This window comes from Pelophylax lessonae (genome assembly GCF_965119305.1).
Source record: "Pelophylax lessonae genome assembly, chromosome: 2".
Taxonomy (NCBI): domain Eukaryota; kingdom Metazoa; phylum Chordata; class Amphibia; order Anura; family Ranidae; genus Pelophylax; species Pelophylax lessonae.
The window spans coordinates 722224312-722232755 of record NC_138769.1 but is presented as its reverse complement, the minus strand read 5'-3'; positions in this window follow the sequence as shown (position 1 = coordinate 722232755).

The window sequence follows — 8444 nt, the reverse complement described above, 5'->3', positions numbered from 1 at the left end:
CCAGCAGGACAGTTGTATAGATGTTGATCAGTAGATCCACTTCTGAACAACCATTGAAATTCAGCCGCTCCCTACTGAACCAACCAGATTTAGATTAATCTACGGCCAACTTAAGGGTCAGGAGTGTAAGGCTCAGCTTCCCGTGTAGGGACCTGTTCTTCTAGGTCGGACGATGACGCCTGTTTTTGTATTGGCCACATCATCTTGTGGGTCTGTTCTTCTTTATTCAGGTAATTCTGTTATAAATCCACCACTAAATGACAGGTGCACTTTAGATCTATGGCAGAAACTCATGATAAAACTATTTATGGCTTGGCGGGTGGAGGAGAGCTGGACCTTGACTCTTGTAAGATATCAATCTTCATATTATTGCTGTGATAACACACAAAGGTTGGTTCAGATGTTGTGCAGAACTTCTATTTCTTGGTATTCATCTGCTATTATCTTAGTAGAGCTGCCCTCTGTCAGCAGTCCAAGTTCTGGTAACAAAATGAACAAACAAAACAGACAACATAAGGTGTACATATAGTTTCACTGTACGACCCTTCTTCTCCACACTGCCACCCCACCACCTCCTGTCCACATTTCCATGCATTTATTTACATTAAATACAAGGCAAATGGTTACATTTTTCTTCGCCTTTACTGCCCCCATCAGCATATATAAATGAAATATATAAAGCGCTTCACCGATCACCGATAAAACTCTGGTCCGACCGCATCTGGAATATTCTGTCAAGTTCTGGTCGCCAGTCCTCAGGAGGGATGTGTTGGAGCTGGAGAGAGTCCAGAGAAGGGCAACTAAACTAATTTGGGAATTGGAGGACCTTGACTATGAAGAGCGTCTACAATCACTCGATTTATTCTCCCTGGAGAAGAGACGTCTGAGGGGGGACATGATAGCAATTTAAAAATATCTTAATGGGGATCCCAGCTTAGAAAAAAAGCTGTTCATTCGAAGGGATTGCATGAGGACTCGAGGACATACAATGCGATTAGAGGAGAAGCGTTTTAACCTCAGGCAACGTGGGGGGTTCTTTACTGTTAGGGCTACAAGATTGTGGAATTCTCTACCACAAGAGGTGGTTTCTGCGGGAAGTATGGTGGCTTTCAAAAGACTCTTAGACGTACATCTCAAGGATCAGAACATTCAGGGGTATGTGAGATGATTACAGCCACACACACAGGTTGAACTGGATGGACTATTGTCTTTATTCAACCTCACCTACTATGTAACTATATGATCAGTGTAAAGACCCGATGATGTAGGCTCTTTACCATATGATCAGCTGTGTCCAATGACAGCTGATTACATGTAACTTGGCACCAACATTTCCTTTCCTCACCGCTGTCTGTAACTGGAAAGCTTTTCTTTTGCTCAGACACTGAGGACATATTCACTGATAATCAGGGCACTGATCATTGGTGCCTTGATTATCAGTGCACCCTTTATTATTGCCCATCAGTGCTACATTTCAGTGCAGCCTCATCAGTGGAGAAAAATTACATACAGTATTTACAAAATTTTATAAGGAAAAACTTTTTTTTTTTCAAATATTTCAATCTTTTTTAGTTTAGTAAAAAAAAAAACCCAGTGGTGATAAAATAATCACGAAAAGAAATCTCGGTCTCAAAAAATGGTAAAAAATAGAATTTGTGTACAGTGCTGCATGACTGCCCAATTGTCATTCAAAGTACGACATTGCTGAAAGCTCAAAATTGGACTGGGCAGGAAGAGGGTGAAAGTGCCAGATATTGAATTGGTTAATGAAAATTGCAAGTTCCCATTGAAATTAGTTAGCCAAGAGATAGTGATCGCTTGCAATGTGTGATGGAATTGGTGCTTCAAAGCGGTAATATTCTCCGCTTTTTAACTTTTATCTACAGGTAAGCCTATAATAAGGGTTACCTGTAGGTAAAATTAATATCTCCTAAACCTGCACGGTATAGGAGATATTCACCCTGCATGCAGCCGCTGAGACCAGCGGCACATGCACTCTGAAGGTCCGGCGGACCTTCAAAGCTCCTTGCTGGAAAGTGAACTCCTGCGTGCATTAGCGTGGGAGTGACATCATCACGGCTCCAGCCACTCACAGCGCCAGAGCCGCCGAACCCGGAAGAGACGCCAAGGGAACATGTCAGCTCCCTCAGTGGTGTTTGGGCTTCGTTCTAAGTTGAGTATTTCATAATGTGCTAGTATGCAATGCATACTAGCACATTATGCCATTGTCCAGCAGGGGTATTTTTTTTCTCAGGGGATACTACTGCTTTAACTTGCTTTCATTGCCCCATGTGTTCCAATGGCTGCAATTGGTCATTTGTGACTTTAGTTTTCTCCTAGCATAAAACCTGGTACACTTTTTTTTCCATTCAATCCAGTGGGCTGAACAAAAAAATAAAAAAACAAGGAGGACGTTGTACTAAATAAGTGCTTATGGGTTGTTGATTGGCTGGTTTCCCAGCATGCTCATTTCGAAGCCGGACAGACTGCTGTACAGACTGGTTACATGTCTGCCGGTTTCTATTGAAGTGGCCGATATTCCGCCAGTGTGTACCATCCTTTATTCTATGTAGAAAGATAACTACCCTGTCCTAACCCCTAACAATGAACTGCTCTCATTTGCTCCCTTTTAGTCTGGTAAATATCCCATTCAAAGTGTTCTGTTCTATGATTTAGGCTGGGTTCACACTGATGCAGATTGGATGTGGCAGAGGCGTTAACTAGAACCTCCAGGCCCTTTACTCTCACCGCCGGGCCCTTTATTACAGTTCACAACAAAAAAAAGACAATGCAAACACCAACTCAGCCTACCCTGTATTAGAGATGTAAAAAGTTTACAATCAAAAACCATAAATATACCCAACAATAATAGGTTATCAAAATAGAAAACCACAAGGAAAAAAATGGAAAATTAAATACTACCCCTGGTCAGACCCAAAGGAACCCTCTCAACCCCCCGCTAAAACAGCCTGCATGGAAAATACCCATTAAAACAATACATAAAGGCAATGCACTAATTCCCATGTTCGAATATCAACTGGGGCAACTATATAGAAGTCCCTATTGAGGCTGGGTTCACACGTCTGGTACGTCCCTGTTCACCAAATCGGGTCTGAATTTACACCTGATACAAAGACACACAGGACCCTTTCCAAATGTGGACCGCTGTAGCCCTGGAGGTGTGTGAACCGGCTCCAGTGAGAGTCGGTCACATGCTCCTGTCCTACTAATTGGATGGGGGGGGGGGGGGGGGGTGGACCCACATCCAATTTGCATAAGTGTGAACCTGGCCTAAAAAATAGTGGACTAAAAAGTCCACGTGGTGTTAAAATGGCGTGCCAAATAGTTATCCTCTGGTGGATGGACCGCTATTCACCTCTCGACGGCCAATCTAATATATTGCAAATGCAGGTTGTGATAAATGTCCATAAAAGTGGTGTCACCAGCAGATGACATGGCTCCCAAAATCATTACTGACTGTGGAAAAGTTTGCATTTCCAGAGTCTGGAGGAAGAGTGAAGAGGCACAGAATCCAAGTTGCATGAGGTCCAATGTGAAGTTTCCAGTGTCAGCGATGGAAAGGGAGGGGACTCTTCCAATGGACACTAGTTCTGGTGATACCAAAGGAATGCCCTTAATTTGCAGAGATTCTCCTCACTTCCTTAAGCTATGGGACAGGAAGTGAAGGGAAATCTCAACCATGGGACACAGATGGCAAAAAATGATGCATTAAACCCTCCCTTGCTCTGTCCAAAATAAAGTTTTGTCTATAATTCTACTTTAAAAGCCAATTTTAGGCATATGAGAGCGATGAATTATGTACACTTAGAGGAGGTAGCTAGTAGTACTCATATTCAAAGAATGTTTGTAGTAGGGATAGACCGATCAGTGGGGCCGATATGCACTTTCCCCGATATAGCGGTATCAGCCCTGAAAATGGCCGATATTGCAGATATTTTTGTGATGTCATTCTGCCTTCTTAGGCCGCCTCCCTTGCCTTGGACAGCCTTGTCTGGACTTGGAACTAGTCTCGCAGGAGTGCATCACAGCCATACACCCACCCACCCACAGCAGCCCCATGCCAGCCAGCCACAGGCCCTGTACCAGCCAGCCTTAAACAAAAAACAACATGTTCAGTACCAGATTTGTCAAAAATGGTCTTTTTGACATTAAAGTTTTGAAAAATCGGCCGATACGTTGTGACCAAAATATCGGTATCGGCCTTGAAAAAACCATAACGGTCTATCCCTAGTTTGTAGCTTCTCCAAGGCACTCCTGTTCCAATAAGTGCCAGGAAGATACTAATTTGTATCTCAAACCAATGGCCCAAAAAAGGATAAAAAAAATTCCACACATCAGTACTCAGCAGTCTTCCTACACCTTAAGGTAAAGGGATATTCTTTCAGGGATAGTAAGATGCTAAGGTCAAGTCCACATTGTAGAGAAATGCTAATTTTTCCTCCCACAAATACACAGTATGTGCATTTCTCTGCCCCCCCCCCCACATAGGAGCCTGCAAAACATCACACCCACAATGAATGGATGGTGGGTGTAGTAGTAGGGTCTTTCAGGTTCTTCCTGTCTGTATGAACTTTTAGTTGGGCAGCTGGAGGAAAGTGATTGGACTACGAGAGTCATCACCACACTCAGAGAGCTACAAGTACATCTGCTGCAGTGACAGATGGGACTTGGAGTTCCTTCACATAACTGAAATGAAGCAGCTGTGCAGGCAGAGGGTCACATTTTCATCAGGTTACACCCCAAATACAGGTGTAACATGGTCAAGTTAGCCTTTAAAGAGGCCATCTACAGCAACCCGATAACCATCCCTGATCAAGAGTGGGGCCTTCTACACCATCTCTTCCAACAAAAATTAGGTTTTAATATATTCATTGCACAAATTGACAATTTGCACCTTCAGCAACATTAACACCTTTGCAGACTTCATTACACCAAGAGATGGGATTATGGAACTAGAACATGGCTGTTCTACAACTCATCCTTGTCTCGGACAAACAAGATTGGAGTAAGATGTCTGTGCTACTTGTGTGGCTATAAATGCCAGGGTACCTTCCCAACATTAGAACCCCCCCCCAGGACAAGGCTTTCCTGAACTGCATATTCTGGGTCAGTGATCCAGATGTTATTAAAACTAGAGGATCAAACTAAGCTTCCAAGCAACTAGCCATTTTATTACATCAGTTCCTGCCCCCCCTAGGTTTACTTAACCTTGGTTACAAAGACAGCCATTCCTCTCTTTCACTACCCAAATTACAAGACTGGGTTTGGGTCAGACCTAGGCTGCATTGCTCAGCTACATTGGAAGTCAAAGATCTGGGGCTGCAGTCTTCCAGGTGGTCAAATGCTGATAACTTCTAGCAGGGGAGTTGTCACGTGTTTTAGCCATTTATCAGTTTGCCTCTGTTCAGTTCTAAAGAAAAAAAAATGTTTTCACCCCTTTTGAATCTTTTAAGTGGCTCTCTATGTTAAGTGCACTCAAGAGCCTGGAGAACACATGTTCCTAACTTAACATGAGGTCAGGCAGTTGAGTGAGCAGCAATTGCCCCAGCCACATCTATCATTTGCGGATGCAATGTGTTACATGCATTGCTGCATTTACACCATTACCATTGAGTTCTGTGTAGCATGCATCTGGCTGGAAGTCAATGCACCCCACCCATGTAGATAGGGAACTGACCTAGGACTACACAAGGGGACACATACAAACTTTAAATCACAGGTGTCAAACACAAGGCCCGCAGTTCAAATGCAGCCCCTCCAGGCCATTTCATGTGGCCCTCGCACATCTCCTGCAGCACTCCTCTTGTCTGCCCCCACCTTGTCTCAGTAGTTGGCAATAGAGAGAACAGAACTCCTTTGACTCAGTCCAGATAATGGAAACCATGGCTTCCATGATGGACTTGGGACCCAGGGCTGGATTTTTCCACTAGGCATCGCATTAGGAGTTTCACACAATCCGGTGGCTGCAGCCACCAGGACTGTGTGCAAGACCGACCGGTAGAAGCATTTGGGAGGCTGCGCTGCCGCCCAATTGTTTCCACACACCCCTGGTACCAGCGTCACCCCCGCCAAGTATTCCAGGCTCCGCTTTCCCATCTGGCAGACTGGGACCAACATGGTGGGTTGAGAAAAGCAGACACCCTACCCTTCTGGTCGGTGACCTGGAAAGAGACATGGATGTCACTTCTGGGGCAGCCTAAAGCCTCGTACACACGCAACGATTATCGGCCGACCGATCGGTCGTCTTTTGTCCAGTGTTGTGTTAGTTGAAATGTGCTCTAGACTGCACACAAATTTTCTCGGCCAACAAAAATCAACTTCAGAAGTTATGTCATGTGATGGTTTACTTTCCCTGTGTTTTTTCTTCTCTGAGCATCCCCAGTCTTGCTCCTCAGATTTTTGTCTGCCGAAATCTTTACTGACTGATGGAAAATCGGCCGTTCGACAGCCAACAAAAATTTTATAGTATGCACACCAGATTTTGTTCGGCCAAAAAGTCGGAGTCGGTTGTCGGAAGCATCATACTAACAAGCCGACAATCGGCCGTTGGCCGAAAATGCACGGCCAACAATCGTTGCGTGTGTAGGAGGCATTAGTGTGCCTGGCTAGCATAGTTGGGAAGCAATGTTTTGTAGTGCGATCTGCATTGCAATACATCCAGGGGAGCCCAGATAAGACATGCAAGGTCTTTGACCCTGCATGTCTCATTAAAGAATACCGGTCACACAAAAAAAAAAAAAAAAAAAAAAGACTTTGTGATGAAAAATGAAAAAAGTTACACCCAAGCACATAAAATCCACCTAAACAAATTGAGCCCCAAAACATACAATCAATGCACATGCCGGGGCACTTGCACAAATGTTACGTTACATTTCTGTGCACACCAGAGGGAGCAATAATTCTAGCAGAAGACCTCCCCCGGTAACACTACTGATGACCTATAGGGAACTTTTGAAGTGAATTATCACCTATAGAAAATATAGGGTACTGAAGTAGGTCATTTCTCAGGTGCACACAAATTTAAGGTTTGACATGTTGGGCATCTATTTACTTACGGCTTTTATATTTTACCAAAAAATTGAGTAGTTTGCCCTAAAATTTGATTTAGTTTTTTACTAAAATTTTGCGTTTTTCTGAGCCTTTGCTATACATTGTCAAAAAAAATTCAGAATTCTGCCTATAGGCCCCTGAGATGTAAATCCAGCCCTGTTGGGTCCCAAGACTGACCAAACAGGACTACAACATAATAAACAGGCAAAAAATTTGGGGGAGCATACCCATGTATTTCTAAAGCTGCTGCAGCTATGAACCAAAAGACATGTATATTAAAAAAGAATAGCGCGCAAATGCAAAAGAAATAACTACCAAATCTGAAGACAATCCATAAATAAAAATGGGGGTTTGGTCCCACCATATGGCCATATCGTGCTCAAGCCCACTACTGCGTCAAAGTACCCCATTATCAGTGGGTCCTACACTATCCATGAAAAAGAGATGAATCCAGCCTTTCTAACCCTTGGAGATAATACTCCTTGCTGGGAAGGATGTGCAAATGCACTACAGGGGACTCCTCCTATATCCACTTGATGGTGGACACTGATTGAGTACAGGTGTGTGTGGGGGGTGGGGAGGGCTGCTCAACCTCGATAGTCTGGTCAGACCGAATACATAATAAAGCAGCTTTAGAAATACATGGGTATGCTCCCCCAAATTTTTTGCCTGTTTATTATGTATTCGGTCTGACCAGACTATCGAGGTTGAGCAACCCTCCCCACCCCCCCACACACACCTGTACTCAATCAGTGTCCACCATCAAGTGGATATAGGAGGAGTCCCCTGTAGTGCATTTGCACATCCTTCCCAGCAAGGAGTATTATCTCCAAGGGTTAGAAAGGCTGGATTCATCTCTTTTTCATGGATAGTGTAGGACCCACTGATAATGGGGTACTTTGACGCAGTAGTGGGCTTGAGCACGATATGGCCATATGGTGGGACCAAACCCCCATTTTTATTTATGGATTGTCTTCAGATTTGGTAGTTATTTCTTTTGCATTTGCGCGCTATTCTTTTTTAATATACATGTCTTTTGGTTCATAGCTGCAGCAGCTTTAGAAATACATGGGTATGCTCCCCCAAATTTTTTGCCTGTTTATTATGTATTCGGTCTGACCAGACTATCGAGGTTGAGCAACCCTCCCCACCCCCCCACACACACCTGTACTCAATCAGTGTCCACCATCAAGTGGATATAGGAGGAGTCCCCTGTAGTGCATTTGCACATCCTTCCCAGCAAGGAGTATTATCTCCAAGGGTTAGAAAGGCTGGATTCATCTCTTTTTCATGGATAGTGTAGGACCCACTGATAATGGGGTACTTTGACGCAGTAGTGGGCTTGAGCACGATATGGCCATATGGTGGGACCA